Genomic DNA, 17,169 nt, shown 5'->3' on the forward strand with positions numbered 1-17,169 from the left:
GCCCCCATAGCCACAAGCAGCCTGCTGCGGTTCCTGTTGTGCCCAGGCGCTGGCTGCCATTCTTGGCCATGCCTCGGGTCGTCCAGTTGGCTGCTCCTTCCACCATGTCTAAGTGTGGAGAGGCGGCTAGTGCGCATGCGTGCGCCGATTTACCCCAGCCAGAGTCTAAGCCCGGTGTTTTGCCTAGTGAGCATGATCAGCCTGATTGTGTTATGTCTGAGACTAAGTCCTCAGTTCAGGCTACTGAGCATGCTCCCACAATTAACCCTAACAGCCTCTTTGCACAGGTACTTGGACTTCGTGCTGTGTCGAAGTTCTGGGATGTGCCTACTGAGCATGCTCAAACTGATAGTCTGCTTTCTGAGCCTGTTGCTCAGGCTACTGAGCATGCTCAGGCACTTAGTGCATCAGAGGCTAGGTCCGGTAAGGACCTCACTGAGCATGTCCGTGAGATGGCAGGCCCTGATAGGGCAGAGGGTGTCAGGTGTACTGATGACGTGCCAACTCAGGACTGGCTCGCAGAGGCCCGCGCCCTATGATCTGGCACCTCACCATTGGTCGTCAGACGATGACTGGTGAAGTGTTTGGGGCGTTGCTGCCATGAGGTCATCAATGACGTGGCGGTTCCGGATAGGACGCATGTGACGTCACTGATGGGGGCTGTTCTATCCCAGGTCCAAGACGGAAGGGAGAAGGTGATCGCTTATGCTAGCTGAAAACTCCGACCGACTGAGAGGAATCCTGAGAACTACAGCTCTTTCAAGCTTGAGCTCTTAGCACTGGTCTGGGCTATCACCGAGCGGTTCCGCCATTACCTGGCAGCAGCCAAGTTCACCGCTTACATGGACAATAACCCGCTGACCCATCTAGATACAGCCAAGCTGGGCGCGTTGGAGCAGCGGTGGGTGGCCAGGTTAGCCAACTACGATTTCACCATCAAGAACCGAGCCGGCCGTACCAACGTTAATGCCGATGCACTCTCCCGGATGCCCCACCTGTCGGAAGAGGGGCCAGAGGATAACGACCTCGAAGAGATCGAGTTGCCTGTGTTTCACTGGCCGCTAACTGAGAAGGTGCATGTCCAGGGACGGATTAAGGTTGGTGGGGGCCCCTGGGCAGAAAATCTGGTGGGGGCCCCATAACGTTAACATTTTTAGCCATAACAGTAGAGCGCGAACTGTAGCATTTAGATAGAAATCCAATGAACATTTATCCTGTTCTGCCACATTCAGATTTACAGTACTACAATACAGACAAAGTCCAGGATCACTCACAGCCGTCACTTATACACGGAAAGTAGAGTTAAGGCTGCTTTACACATTTCGATCTCGTATGCGATCACACCATATGTGCGGAACAGGCAATTTGTTGCCCGTGTCGCACAAACGATTACCCCCATCACACGTACCTTCCAAACGACCTCGCTGTGGGCAGCGAACATCCACTTCCTGGAGTGGGAGGGACATTCGGCGTCACAGCAACGTCACACAGCGGCCGGCCAATAGAAGCGGAGGGGCGGAGATGAGCGGGGCGTAAACATCCCGCCCACCTCCTTCCTTGCGCATTGCCGGCAGTACGCAGGTAAGCTGCAGTTCATTGTTCCCGGGGTATCACACGGAGCGATGTGTGCTGCCTCAAGAACGATGAACAACCAGACGTTCAATTTTTAGAAAATGAACGACGTGTCAGCGATCAACGTTTTAACGCACAATCAGGGTCGCACGTAGCTGTCACACACTACAATATCACTAACGATGCCGGATGTGCGTCACTTACGACGTGACACATTGTTAGATATATTGTAGAGTGTAAAGCTTTACTCACATTTTTTACTGAGCCCAATGTTAAGGAAGCCAGGGCCGGCTCCAGGTTTTTGTGGCCTCCGGGTGAAAGAGTCTCAGTGGACCCCATCCACACACAGACACGCACACACACATACAGGCATACATATACATATTTGAAGACAAATTCAGAAAAATACATATAAACAGACAAATATATGCACAGTCATATACACTGACATATATGCAGACACAGACGCATTAGGGGTCGTGCGCACGTTGTGTAATTCCATGCATTTACACTGCGTATAGCACTGCAGTGTAAATGCATGCGTTCTGCGTCCCCTATACAAGCTATGTAGATTGTGCATGATACGCGCGCACGTAGCTTTTATGAACGCAGTAATTTGGGTGCTAAAATGTTGACCCAAATCTGTGCGTTCATAAAATGAGCATGTCAATTATTCCGTGCGCTATGGATGCAGCTCCCGCTCTGTCTATGGTGGGGGCAGCAGCCATAGCGCATGAAATCGGATTTTCTGTACAGAAAAACTGAATCCATTATGCAGTGTTTCTGCAGCGATTTGACGCGCACATGTGCTGTCAAATCGCTGCAGAATATTCAGCAGTTACGTGTGCATGAGCCTTTACAGGTATTAATATGGGGAAGTCGCCAGCAGCCTCACTCACCTCTCCCGCTTGTTTCCGTCCAGCTCCTTCAGGACATGTGGCTGTGTTTCACGATGGCTGTCACTAACAGACATGACTGCACACTGACAGCACTGCTGTATATACATCACAGGAGGGGCAGGGGGCATAGACGTTACTGGCGTGGCAAACAGCTCTGGTGGTGTACTCATTACTGCGATGGGTGACATAGCGCTCTGGGGGACCCATATAGTTCTGGGGGGGGCCGCACAGACTGCTCTAATTCATATATACACACACACAGTACTGCTTCTTACACACACAGCTCTGACACACACACACTACAATGCACCCTCTACACACACACACAATGCACCCCACATCACCTCCTACACACACACAATGCACCCCACATCACCACACACTACAATGCAGCCCCCCACACACACACACTGCACCCCACATCACCTCCTACACACACACACACACAATGCACCCCACATCACCTCACACACACACACACACACACACACACAATGCACCCCACATCACCACACACACACAATGCACCCCACATCATCTCACACACACACACACACACACACACACACACACACACACACACACAATGCACCCCACATCACCACACACATACACACACACACACAATGCACCCCACATCATCTCACACACACACACACACAATGCACCCCACATCACCTCACACACACACACAATGCACCCCACATCACCTCACAAACAAACACACAATGCACCCCACATCACCTCACACACACACAGAGAATACAATGCACCCCCCATTACACCTCCCCCCACATAAAATACAATGCACCCCCCCATTAACCCTCCCCCACACACAATACAATGCACCCCCCCATTAACCCTCCCCCACACACAATACAATGCACCCCTCATTACCCTTCCCCACACAGAATACAATGCACCCTCCATTACCCTTCCCCACACACACGATACAATGCACCCTCCATTACCCCTCCCCCCACACACAATACAACCCTCATCACCCCCTACACACACAAATTACACTGCCCCATCACTACACACTCCTCCCCCCTTCCTCGGAATACAGTACTCCTCCTCTGCCTGTCACAGAGCTGTGTTCCTTCACAAATGTTCCCCGTTGTGTCCTCAGCCCCTCCTCACTCATCCCCATTAATTACACCTGTCTCTTCAGCTCCTTCATGGAGCGCTCGCTTCCTCTTGTCCCCTGTGTGGCGCCTGCAGCACTGTGATGACGTCAGCAAGGTGCTGATCTCATTACGTTGCTGCACGTCGGGGGCGGGGCCGGGTCCCGGCACGCTGTTCAAATGTATTTACGTCTGAAAGATGCAAATACATTTGAATAGGAACGGAAAGAGGAAGCTGCGGTCATCGGCTCTGCTGCGCTCCTCTACACTGGGTGCATGCCGAGCACAGCACACAGCAGAGCCGACAGAGCACAGCGCGCTGCCTCCTGCTAGTGTGCCTGGCATGCACACAGTGTAGAGGAGCGCAGCGGGGACAGCAGATACAGCAGCGCACTACACCGTGCCCCTGCTTCTAGGGAGGGGGAGAGAGGGGAGGGGGGGCAGCTGCCCGCCCCTCGCTGGGTACGGCCGCAGCACATAGCAGGGAGCATTAGCACACCTGACCCCGGAAGTACAAGCGGCCGCTGGTACTTCCGGTGTCAATCAGCGTCCTGTGCCCGCAGTTTGTTTTTGCGTCTTCAAGACGCAGATACAAATAAATAGCGGTGCTTCAACACCCCGCGCCTCCCCCCCCCCCCGAAAACACAGCTGATTTATTAGACTGTCTTTACGGACGGGGAGAGGGTGTGAAGAAAAAAAAATGCTGACAGGTGCCAAGTATGGTGGGGGCCCCCTTAAAAGCTCTTTTGGTGGGGGCCCCTGGGCTGGAGCCCCGTCTGCCCTGCCTATAATCCGGCCCTGTGCATGTCCATCAACAACGGGTGAACCTAGACCCGCTGCCCAGTCAGGAGTGGCAAGAAGCTCAGGACCAGGCACCTGCTGTCCGCCTGGTCAAGACCCTGGTGGAACAGGGTTCTGCTGGGATAGACCCTGCTGCCCCTGCCGAAGCCCAACGTCTGTGGCGAGAACGGACCCAGCTGTACCTACACCAGTGGAAGTTGTATCGTGAGCTGATTAACCCGAAGACCCACGAGAAGGTTCGCCAGCTAGTGATTCCCCAGGCTAACGTGCCCACCGTCTTGCAAGCATACCATGATGGTGCTGGGCACTTCGGGTGGAAGAAGCTGGAGATGTTGTTGTCGAGAGAGTGGTTCTATTGGAGTGGGATGCGGGAATCTGTGGAGGCCTGGTGCCGAGAATGCGGCCCCTGCGCATTGAGAAGGAAGGACGAGGCCAGCCAGAAGGCACCCCTACACCCGATCATTACGCATCAACCGCTGGAGCTGGTTGCCCTCGACCATGTGAAGCTCACCCGCAGCCGAAGTGGGTACACCTACGCTCTGACCATTGTAGACCACTATTCAAGGTTCATGGTGGTTGTCCCAGTTAAGGACCTAACCGGCCGTACCGCCGCTAGAGCGTTCCAAGCTTATTTCTGTCGACCGCATGGATACCCCGAGAGGGTGCTTACCGACCAGGGTCCGGCCTTTGAAGCAGAGGTATTCAAGGAATTCTGCCAGTTGTACGGCTGCAAGAAAATCCGGACCACGCCTTACCATGCCCAAACCAATGGCATGTGCGAGAAGATGAACCACTTGGTCCTGGGCCTCCTCAAGACGTTACCGCTGGAAGAGCGAAACCTGTGTCTGGAGAAGCTACCTGACCTGGTCGATATGTATAACAACATCCCTTCCAGCTCCACAAAATGCACTCCAGCATACCTGATGAGGGCTCGCCCCGGCAGGCTACCAGTGGACTTAGAAATGGGGTTGGAAGCCCCAGAAGCACTCCCTTCGACAGCTGGATGGGACACTCAGTGGGGAGCACAGTACCGACAGGTCCAGTTATATATTGAAAAGAACTTGTGCCAGATTCGGGGACAGCAGGAGCAGTGTTTCAACAAGAAGGCGCATCCCGGTCCCTTCCAGCCTGGGGATGTAGTGCTGAAGCGACAAAGAAGGACCCACAAGCTGGATGATCAATGGGAAAAGACCCCGTATGTAGTACAGCCCACTGGATAGGAGAATGGGAAGGCCTACCAGATCAGCCGTGACCAGGGGAGGACTTTGGCCGCGGTTTCCCGGGACCATCTAAAGCAATGCCCACCACCATTGAGGGAAGCAGCTGAAGCTCCAGTTCCCAGAGAAAAAAAAAGAGGTAATCCATACCATGATGGGTGATTTCCCGGCAGACTGGCCTACGCAGAACGGTGCGGTGATTCTTCCAGTGATACTGTTCCCACAACCCGTGGATGAAGAAGTGATGGAAGTTATCGACCATGAGCCAGTGTCCAGGGATGTACCTGTACCCAGCTCCTCTATGCCTCCGCCTGCCCCACACGATAGCAGGGAGGAGGAACTAGTTGTTCCCTCTGCCCCACTGCCTGCCACCACTGACACTGGGCCCCGAAGGTCCACCCGTCCCAACCTAGGTAGACCCCCACTTAGGTACAGGGAAACTACTCTTTAAAGAGGGCTTTGTGTGTTGAATGTACAGTTAAACGTTTGAATGATAAGATTGAATCAACCAAAGAAGTTATCTGATTGGAACCGTGATTGAACCGGCCGTTGCCGGCAACTAGTCCCTGTAGGGACTTTCTGCAACCGTTGCGTAAGGAACTTCTTACGGACAAGCCCGAGAACTTGCAGGGCAACCACAAACTTGTGGGATGTAAATATTTGGCTTAAACTGTTACCGCCTCTGGAGAGGCAGATTTGGAGGATGGGCCTGGAGGAAAGGGATGGCCCAGACCCGCCACTACCGTAACCAGTGGCGATCCTCCGGGGGTTCAGGGGTCCCCTTGGACGCGGGTTCCCTGAAAAAGACCGTACCCGCTCGGGCAACTTGGTTCTGGACTGGGGTCAAGGGATGCTGCCCACTTCTTAGGGGCAGCATCAGGGCCAGGTTGTTTGGGTGGGAGAAGAGCGGAAGCCGTACCGTTGTAAAATGTTTGTAATTTTTACATGTTTTTACCGTTTTCTATCTTTTGCAGTTAACAAAAATAAAACCAGTGATGGACGGGCAGCCCACGGACGGTCTGCATTTTACTAAGGGGGAATGTGGTGCCCTGGACAACCCAGGACGTCACTGATGCTGCAACAACACACCCCACACCCCGGCTAGGCACATCAAGGTCAGACAAAAATCCTTGTTGCCTCCCTCCAGGGGCTGATGTCCACACCAGGGGGTGGAGCCAGGCGGTTGGCCCCACCCACCGAGGAGTTCACAGTCCTGGAGGCGGGAAAAGGAAGGAGTGGAGTAAGGGAGTTCAGTTTAAAGTTGAGGAGTGAAGTGGTAGTGTAGTGAAGCAGACTGACGGTGTCCGGGTGCGTGGGCCCGGGCACAAACAGCAAGGTTGGCAGATGGTGGTGACCGTCTGCAGGAGGGGCTGATTGACGTGAACCGTAAGGACCGGGAATGGGCGGTGGCCCGCCGGTACCGGATCGGGGAACGAAGAGAAGCCAGCAGCATTCGGCAGGGCCTACGGACCCCGACCAGGCTTGGAGTCGCCGTAAAACCGGTCAAATCCGTTAGCGAAGGGAACCTCCGGGGTTTCCCAGCAGTCAAGACCCGATTGAAGGCAACCGCTCAAACCGTGAAGGGAAATACAGTCACCGCAAAGGCTACAGTTCCCAGGGCCAGAGCCTGCGGGCAAAAGGGGCTCCCTCAGCATCCATCCAAGCTGGGGAGTGGGATACCAGTGGGAAGCCACCAGAACCGAGAACATAACACAGGTGCAGGGAAAGGCAGTCACCGCCAACCTACCGGGAGAAGAACCACCGCAGCCATCTGTGGGACCCGTCCATCCAGCCGTTTGTTTTACCGGAGACTTTGCATTCCTCATTGGCTGAGTGAGTACCACTGTGCCGTGCGGCACCGCGCTGCCCCCGCGACCCTGCACCTCACCAGGCCCCGTAACCCACCTGCCATTCCTCCATCACCGGGCCCCGGGACAACCAAACCCCATACCCACGGAGGGGAAAAACAACACCCAAGCTGCTCCCTGTCATCGCTCCCGGGATCCCCATCCAGAGCAGCGGTGGTGTCACAACCTCACCACAACCGTGGGTGGCGTCATGGACAATAAATCCCCCAAACCATTCCCCTTTTCACTCACGGTCGAGGAGCGCCGCTCGAGTCCCCGGATCCGGCCCACCACTCGAGCCACCGAGCAGGAAGCAAAGCAACAGCAGCGCCGGATTCGAGCGTGGTGAGCACAGCGTCCCCTCCCCGCCCGCGACAGTATTACAGGAGAATGCATTACATTAACACAAGAATACCATACAATAGTCACAAACATTTACACTGCAGCTTCCCCAGTCACCACCTCAGTATGGGGGCGGCAGGGCACTAGAAACACTATTACACGCGCACTACATGTCACCTTCATGGAGTTTATTTTTTTGACACATTGGTTAGAAATATGCAAACTAGTAGTCTGGTGGAGGTAATTTAGTAAGACACAAACAGTGCTCCTCTGTCACGGAGGTTATGGAGAAAGCTGGGGACAGGGGCTCCTAGACTGGCCTTCAGGCTAGGGATTCCTAGCGATCCCTGATCTCAGCGTCACCTCTGAAGGTGATGTCTGAGCCTTCCTGGCCCTGGTCATCTTTTATCTCCTCTCCCTACCCCAGGGGAGGGCCAGGACAGGAATGTGATTAAATCCACAAATATAGACAAACAGGGGAAACCAACATTCTATGTCACACCACGCTCTTAAAGAGGTATAAGACAATAAGAAATAAGAAAGAATAAGAGCAGGGAGGAAACAACAAGACGACTGGTGAACTTCACAACAACTCCAATCACTATGCAATGCAATCACCAGAAGGACTGGGACACAAAAGCATGCAGACCAACACAGCAATAAACTATAGTCGGTGTGGGTAGACATCATGGGTTGCCATCTTAAAAAGGCAGAGATAAAATGTTATAGGTTTCCAACAACATTTGATTCCAGAAGTAACTAGTAGGCTAGCAGAGGTTAACTCTTACTAGCCTGACCATAAATGAGCACACAGATGGTTGATGCTTGAGCCTGCCTGTGTGACTCAGAAACACTAGAGAAACTATTGGATGAACAGCGTCTGATACCACCATGACAATCAGCGAGTTTTGAGTAAAACTTTGTATCACAGTACCTTTCTCTCTACGAGGGGTGTATGAACCCTTAGGACCAGGTCTCTCCAGATAAAGGTGATGAAATGATCTATGCAAAACCAAAGAAGAAATACCCTTAAAATATAACCTTTAATAATGCATTTAAAAGGTATAAACTTATTGCCAAAGTGTAACACTCACCCTAGTAGTGTAGGGACAGTAAAAATAAATAAATATCCAGGGGGAGGGGTGGGAAAATATCCCTATGCTGACCCTCCAGTCTCCCTACCTAGCAATGGAGGGTATGACGCCCTAGGGTTGTGGCGCCCCCATTCACCGACGGGAAGTCCTGAAATAACCCTGGTCAGCCCTACACTACACTAATATGTGCAAAAGGGAATTAAAATAATTTAGTGATAGAATTAGTCAACATGATAGTATGACTTATCTGGCCAATTGTGTCAGATCCTCAGACGTCGTCCCAACGCGTTTCTCCCTGCTTGTTCCACAGGGTTCATCGGGGGACAGTTCTGAATAAAGTCCAGGACTAAGATTTCATCCTGGTTGTTGCCAGAGTCCAAATGCTGTGAGGAGAATCCCTGAGGAAAAGCAGGATATGACACCCTTTTAAAGTACGTGTGGATTGAGGTTGAGGCTTGGGCAGTGGGTCCGCCCCCTAAGGTTTTAATAGTGCCTGATCAAAAGGAACACAGTTGTTTATTAGATAAATGTCAGCAAATAAAGTTCCCTTAGATATCATGATAGATATATAAAATAGCAGGCCAAATCCTAATAGATTTCAACGGCCGATGGCACATAAAGTTATACAATGGAACGCATATGCGTTCCACTGAGCAGAACTCGTCACAACTGAGGTAATCGACCCGCGACGGCGATCCAATGCATAAGCAAGCGCCGTGTTACCATGTGTATAGCTAATAAAGTTGCTCGGTGGAGCGCAGGATACGTTCCACCATCATAGAAGCGGTAAGCCAATAATAACGTCGACACGTGACCACTCAGGTCACAGGACTCAACAAGGGGCGGCCTGAATAGAACGTACACACGAACCGCACTGTTATGATCCGAAACCATGGAAGACCACCACAAATCATTGGTAAAAGGTAACAAGAGCATTGGCAACTAATCTGGCCGCCATCCCCTTACTAACCATCAACACTAGAAGTAGCCGAGGGGTGAACTAACATCCTATGCACCGCGAACCCAGCCGGAGAACTAGCTATCCTAAAGGAAGGAAAGATGAATAACTCTCTGCCTCAGAAAATAGACAAAAAATAGCAAGCTTCTACATTCAAAGACTACAGTGATATAGGAAAACACAATACACAGATAGATGATTAGATTAGCAAAAGGTGAGGCCCCCACTGACTAAAATAGGAAAAAACAGGAAAGAAGCTGATGGTGGTCAGAGAAAAAACCTGCAAAATTCCAAATTCCTGATAGTACAAAAAGGCCCTCAGATCGCACGATCTGCACTCCAACCTATACCAGGCACTCTTGTCATACCAATGAACAGAAAACTAGAATCATTACAAATTCAAAAAAGCCACAAACACATGGACATAAAGGAGTTATACTCCAAACATAACTGCAGGGAGTTTCCCAGCTAAGCAAGCTGAAAGGGAAGATCCCTGCATGCACATAAACTGAAAACAACCACAGCAAATGACAAACTCAGATAAGAGTAAAAGAACCAAGCAACAAATAAAGAGCAAGCACTTATCTGAGGTAGATGTGGTGTGGAGCAGAATGAAGGAGGCTGGTGAACAAAGAACAACTGACATCCGGCATAGCCTGCTATCAGACCAGGATTTAAATAAGCAGAGAGTTAGCAATGGAAACGCCCATTGCTCAACACACCTGGTCAATGTCCAAACCATTCCTGGCCACAAGAGGGAGCCTCCTAGCAGCCAAAGCATAACTGACATTCACAACAGTACCCCCCCTTGAGGAGGGGTCACCGAACCCTCACCAACTCCACCGGGTCGCTCGGGATGAGCATGATGGAAGACGCAAACCAACCTGTCCGCATGAATGTCTGAAGCCACAACCCAAGAGTTATCCTCCTGCCCATAACCCTTCCATTTCACAAGGTACTGAAGCTGACCCCTACTGCGACGGGAATCCAGAATTTTTTCAACCTCATACTCCAGATCCCCTTGTACCAAAACAGGGTCAGGAGGCGCTGCTGCAGGAACTGTAGGCTTCACATGTCTCTTCAACAAGTATCTTACGAACCGGCGCCGCCATAGCCACAAGCAGCCTGCTGCGGTTCCTGTTGCACCCAGGCGCTGGCTGCTGTTCTTGGCCGTGCCTCGGGTCGTCCAGTTGGCTGCTCCTACCACCACGTCTAAGTGTGGAGAGGCGGCTAGTGCGCATGCGTGCACCGATTTACCCCAGCCAGAGTCTAAGCCTGGTGTTTTGCCTAGTGAGCATGCTCAGGCTGATTGTGTTATGTCTGAGACTAAGTCCTCAGTTCAGGCTACTGAGCATGCTCCCACAATTAACCCTAACAGCCTCTTTGCACAGGTACTTGGACTTCGTGCTGTGTCGAAGTTCTGGGATGTGCCTACTGAGCATGCTCAAACTGATAGTCTGCTTTCTGAGCCTGTTGCTCAGGCTACTGAGCATGCTCAGGCACTTAGTGCATCAGAGGCTAGGTCTGGTAAGGACCTCACTGAGCATGTCCGTGAGATGGCAGGCCCTGATAGGGCAGAGGGTGTCAGGTGTACTGATGACGTGCCAACTCAGGACTGGCTCGCAGAGGCCCGCGCCCTATGATCTGGCACCTCACCATTGGTCGTCAGACGATGACTGGTGAAGTGTTTGGGGCGTTGCTGCCATGAGGTCATCAATGACGTGGCGGTTCCGGATAGGTCGCATGTGACGTCACTGATGACATGGCACTCTGCTATTGGACCTTGGTGGTTCCACCCTGGGTTTGGGGCGGACCAAGGTTATAAAAGGGGCTGGAGACAATATGGAGGTGCGCAGTCTTAATTTAGAGTTCTTGGCGGCATAAGCCTTGTTGTAAGCGGTAGGTAGGGCTAGGCGAATGGTGCCTGTCACGCCAAGATTCGTGGCTCAGCACATGAGGGTCAGGCGCCGTGCTTCCTTGCTACCGTTCCTGTTGTGCTAGAGCAGTACAGTGGCGTTAACTGGACTGCGGCTGCTGTATCACCTGTTTAGTTGTGCCTCCTACGCACACTGACAGAATACCTGTTGCGTCACCTGTCCGAGAGTGTCCTCTACGCACACGGACAGTGTACCTGCTGCGCTACCTGTCCGGTTGTGCCCTCTATGCGCACGGACAGCGCACCCCAGAACCCCTGTGAAGTTAACAGGGTGTTCCTGGATTGGGTGTGTGAACCCTACTATCCTCCTCGGCTTCCCAGTCAAATGCTACTGGTGTGACTACCTGGTCTGACGTGTCCATTACACACGTGGCCAGTCGAGTGGTGGCCAGAAATGCTAATCGGAGGACCGCTCGGCCTGACGTGTCTTACACACGTGGCCGACAGGGCGCTGTCACAGCGGTCTTCTCGGTCAACGCTAACTGGTTACCATCCGGCCTGACGTGTTGTTACACACGTGGTCGGAGTAGCGTCCGCTCCACCGAAACGCTAACTGGATTGTCGTCCGGTGTGACGTGTCTGTACATACGTGACCGGTTCCTTGAGTTATCTCAGAGCCATCCAACTCTATAGTCTCCGCCTAACACACAGGGTGCCAGCAGTTCCATTAACATCTGGAGCACGGTGGGACCCGACTGGCGATTGGAATATATACCCCTGGTCCTAATCTGCCGGTCCCCCTGTATCAAAGTACTTATGGAAGACATTGTGAATCTTAAATGACACAGGCAGAGTCAAATGGAAAGATACAGGGTTGATAATCTCCGAAATCTTATAAGGTCCAATAAATCTGGGCTTAAATTTAGGAGATGGAACTCTCATAGGAATATTTTTAGAGGACAACCACACCATGTCCCCCACTTTAAACCGGGGACCAACAGTCCGACGCCGGTTGGCAAACTTTTGGGCAGTTTCTTGGGACTGAAACAATTTATCCACTACCTGCCCCCAAATCTGCTGCATTCTGTTTATTACCGAATCCACCCCTGGACAGTCAGATGCCTTCAGCTGCCCCAAGAGGGGTACACCAATGTGGTAGAGCTAGCTCTATTGTTAAGGGCAAATTCAGCCAAAGGTAAAAACGAAACCCAGCCATCCTGATCAGCAGACACAAAACACCGTAAATAGGTCTCCAGGGTCTGGTTAGCCCGTTCAGTCTGACCGTTGGTCTGAGGATGAAATGCCGAGGAGAAAGACAGCTGAACACCCAATTTGGAGCAAAAAATGCCTCCAAAATCTGGATACAAACTGAACCCCTCTGTCAGAAACAATGTTTTCGGGAATACCATGCAAACGAACAACATGTTGGAAAAACAAAGGCACCAACTCTGAAGACGGCAACTTAGATAGGGGAACCAAATGGACCATCTTGGAGAATCTATCACAGATCACCCAAATCACAGTCATTTTCTGAGAGACGGGAAGCTCGGAAATAAAATCCATAGAGATGTCCGTCCAAAGTTTCTTAGGTACCGGCAAAGGCAACAATAGCCCACTAGAACGTGAACAACAGGGCTTGGACCTAGAACAAACTCCACACGACTGCACAAAACGACGGACATCCCGGGACAGGGAAGGCCACCAAAAAGAGCGTCTCACAAGATCCCAAATACCAAAAATGCCAGGATGACCCGCCAAAACTGAGCAATGAACCTCAGAGACAACTTGGTCTCTCCATTGGTCCGGGACAAACAGTTTCCCTGTAGGACATCTCTCAGGTTTATCCCCCTGAATTTCCGCCAGTGCCAACCGCAGATCAGGCGAAATTGCCGAGAAAACTACACCATCATTCAGGATAGTAGACGGCTCGACAACCTCCAAAGAGTGAGCACAGAAACTCCTGGAAAGGGCATCGGCCTTAACATTCTTTGTGCCTGGCAAAAAAGAGACCACAAAATTAAACCGGGTAAAAAACAAAGCCCACCTGGCCTGCCGAGGATTCAACCTCTTGGCCAATTCCAGATATGTAAGATTCTTATGGTCCATAAGCACCACAATTTGATGTCTAGCCCCCTCCAACCAATGCCTCCACTCTTCAAATGCCCACTTCATAGCCAATAACTTCCAGTTCCCCACATCATAATTCCGTTCAGAAGGAGCAAACTTCCGAGAGAAAAAGGCACAGGGCTTAAGTTTACCAGAAGTAGCATCTCGTTGAGACAGAACAGCTCCAGCTCCGATCTCTGAGGCATCAATCTCAACTTGAAATGGGAGAGACACATCAGGTTGCTGCAGGACTGGGGCAGAGGTGAACCACCTTTTAAGCTCCTGGAAGGCCACAATCGCCTCTGGGGTCCAATGCTCAGCATCAGCACCCTTCTTTGTCAAATCTGTCAGAGGTTTGACAATGGCAGAAAAATTGGCTATAAATTTACGGAAAAAATTAGCCAACCCCAAAAACTGCTGCAGGGATTTTAGAGAAGTCGGTTGCACCCAGTCGTAAATAGCCTGAACCTTAACCGGGTCCATTTCGATAGCGGAGGGAGACAAGATGAAGCCCAAAAAGGAAATCCTTTGCACCCCAAAGAGGCACTTTGACCCCTTATCGTACAGTGCATGATCCTTAAGTATTTGAAAAACAGCCCGTACTTGCCCAACATGAAAGTCCCAATCATCAGAAAAAATCAAGATGTCATCCAATTACACAATTAAAAATTTTCCAATAAGGTCCTGAAAAATCTCATTCATAAAGGCCTGGAAGACGGAGGGTGCATTAGTGAGCCCAAAAGGCATCACTAGGTACTCAAAATGCCCCTCAGGAGTGTTAAATGCCGTCTTCCATTCATCACCTTCCTTAATACGGATGAAATTATACGCACCCTTGAGATCCAGTTTCGTAAACCATTTGGCACCCTTCACTCTAGAGAAAAGATCAGACATCAGAGGCAAAGGGAACTGATATTTGACTGTAATTTTATTAAGAACACGGTAATCAATACAACGACCCGTCTTTCTTAGCAGCAAAGAAAAAGCCAGCCCCCAAAGGAGAAGATGAGGGCCGAATGTGCCCCTTCTCCAATGATTCCCTGACGTATGACCGCATTGGCATCATGTTCAGGCACAGACAAGTTAAAAATCCGCCCCTTGGGAAATTTACAACCCGGCACCAGCTCAATGGCACAGTCACAATCCCGGTGTGGGGGCAGAGAATCAGATTCCTGGTCATCAAATACATCACGAAAATCAGACAAAAAGGCCGGAACATTACCTGCCTGAGCAGACGTGGACGACACGGAAAGGTCTTGATGCAAACCTTGACAACCCCAACTAGCTACCGACAAGGATCTCCAGTCAAGAACTGGATTATAAGCAGAGTTGAGCGCGGTTCGCGGTTCGAGGTTCTCCAGTTCGCGGCTCGAGTGATTTTGGGGGCTGTTCTAGATCGAATTAGAACTCGAGCTTTTTGCTAAAGCTCGATAGTTCTAGATACGTTCGAGAACGGTTCTAGCAGCAAAAAGACAAGCTAATTACTAGCTGGCTTTCCGCTGTAATAGTGTAAGTCCCTCTGTGACTCACACTATTATGAAATTTCAGTGTATAGTGTGCGGGAACAGCGCATTCAGATCACTGCTATTTGGATAATGGCGATCGCCATTTTTTTTTTTTTCCTTGTCTTCCTTCACTAAGCGCGTGCGTGTAGTGGGGCGGGCCAGCATGTCATCCAATCCCAGACACACACACAGCTAAGTGGACTTTTAGCCAGAGAAGCAACGGCATGTGTGATAGGATGTCCATGTCACATGTCCCTGCATTATAAAAACGAGTATCTGCCTGTCCAGATGCCATTATCTCTTCTGCGTCTGGGTGTCAGTCACCGCTGGAGTAGCTCCTGTCTCCGATACTGCTGTGTACGCTCTATACACAGCGCTATACAGAATAGGTATAGAAGTTTCTTTCAGCCCTTCTAAGGGCTAATACCGGCAGGGTCAGAGCCATAGGTGACAGTCAGGGCAGTGAAAACAGATTTTAACAGCTAGACAAGATGACAGCGTCTGTGCAGCTAAGGTCAGGGATTTCCTGCCTGCATTTCCCCATTAGCAGGGATAGAAAGGGAGGCTTCCTTTCCTCTACCCAGACCCACAACCCTGGCACTGTACCCTCCTGCCCTTTGCACACTCAAACTCATTGTTACTAAGCCATTATACTAGCAAACACTGAGGAAACTTAGTGGCATCCTAAATGTGGCTGTTGGACTTCTGTATTGTCCAACTAGTGCAAAGATATTTGCAGCACGTCTGCCTGCATTGCACACTCAAACTCATTGTTACTAAGCCATTATACTAGCAAACACTGAGTAAACTTAGTGGCATCCTAAACGTGGCTGTTGGACTTCTGTATTGTCCCACTAGTGCAAAAATATTTGCAGGACGTCTGCCTGCATTGCACACTCAAACTCATTGTTACTAAGCCATTATACTAGCAAACACTGAGGAAACTTAGTGGCATCCTAAACGTGGCTGTTGGACTTTTGTATTGTCCCACTAGTGCAAAGATATTTGCAGCACATCTGCCTGCATTGCACACTCAAACTCATTGTTACTAAGCCATTATACTAACAAACACTGAGGAAACTTAGTGGCATCCTACACGTGGCTGTTGGACTTCTGTATTGTCCCACTAGTGCAAAGATATTTGCAGCACGTCTGCCTGCATTGCACACTCAAACTTATTGTTACTAAGCCATTATACTAGCAAACACTGAGGAAACTTAGTGGCATCCTAAACGTGGCTGTTGGACTTCTGTATTGTCCCACTAGTGCAAAGATATTTGCAGCACGTCTTCCTGCATTGCACACTCAAACTCATTGTTACTAAGCCATTATACTAGCAAACACTGAGTAAACTTAGTGGCATCCTAAAAGTGGCTGTTGGACTTCTGTATTGTCCCACTAGTACAAAGATATTTGCAGCACGTCTGCCTGCATTGCACACTCAAACTCATTGTTACTAAGCCATTATACTAACAAACACTGAGGAAACTTAGTGGCATCCTACACGTGGCTGTTGGACTTCTGTATTGTCCCACTAGTGCAAAGATATTTGCAGCACGTCTGCCTGCATTGCACACTCAAACTCATTGTTACTAAGCCATTATACTAGCAAACACTGAGGAAACTTAGTGGCATCCTAAACGTGGCTGTTGGACTTCTGTATTGTCCCACTAGTGCAAAGATATTTGCAGCACGTCTTCCTGCATTGCACACTCAAACTCATTGTTACTAAGCCATTATACTAGCAAACACTGAGTAAACTTAGTGGCATCCTAAAAGTGGCTGTTGGACTTCTGTATTGTCCCACTAGTACAAAGATATTTGC

This window comes from Anomaloglossus baeobatrachus, chromosome 10 (assembly GCF_048569485.1).
Source record: "Anomaloglossus baeobatrachus isolate aAnoBae1 chromosome 10, aAnoBae1.hap1, whole genome shotgun sequence".
In the NCBI taxonomy this organism is placed as follows: domain Eukaryota; kingdom Metazoa; phylum Chordata; class Amphibia; order Anura; family Aromobatidae; genus Anomaloglossus; species Anomaloglossus baeobatrachus.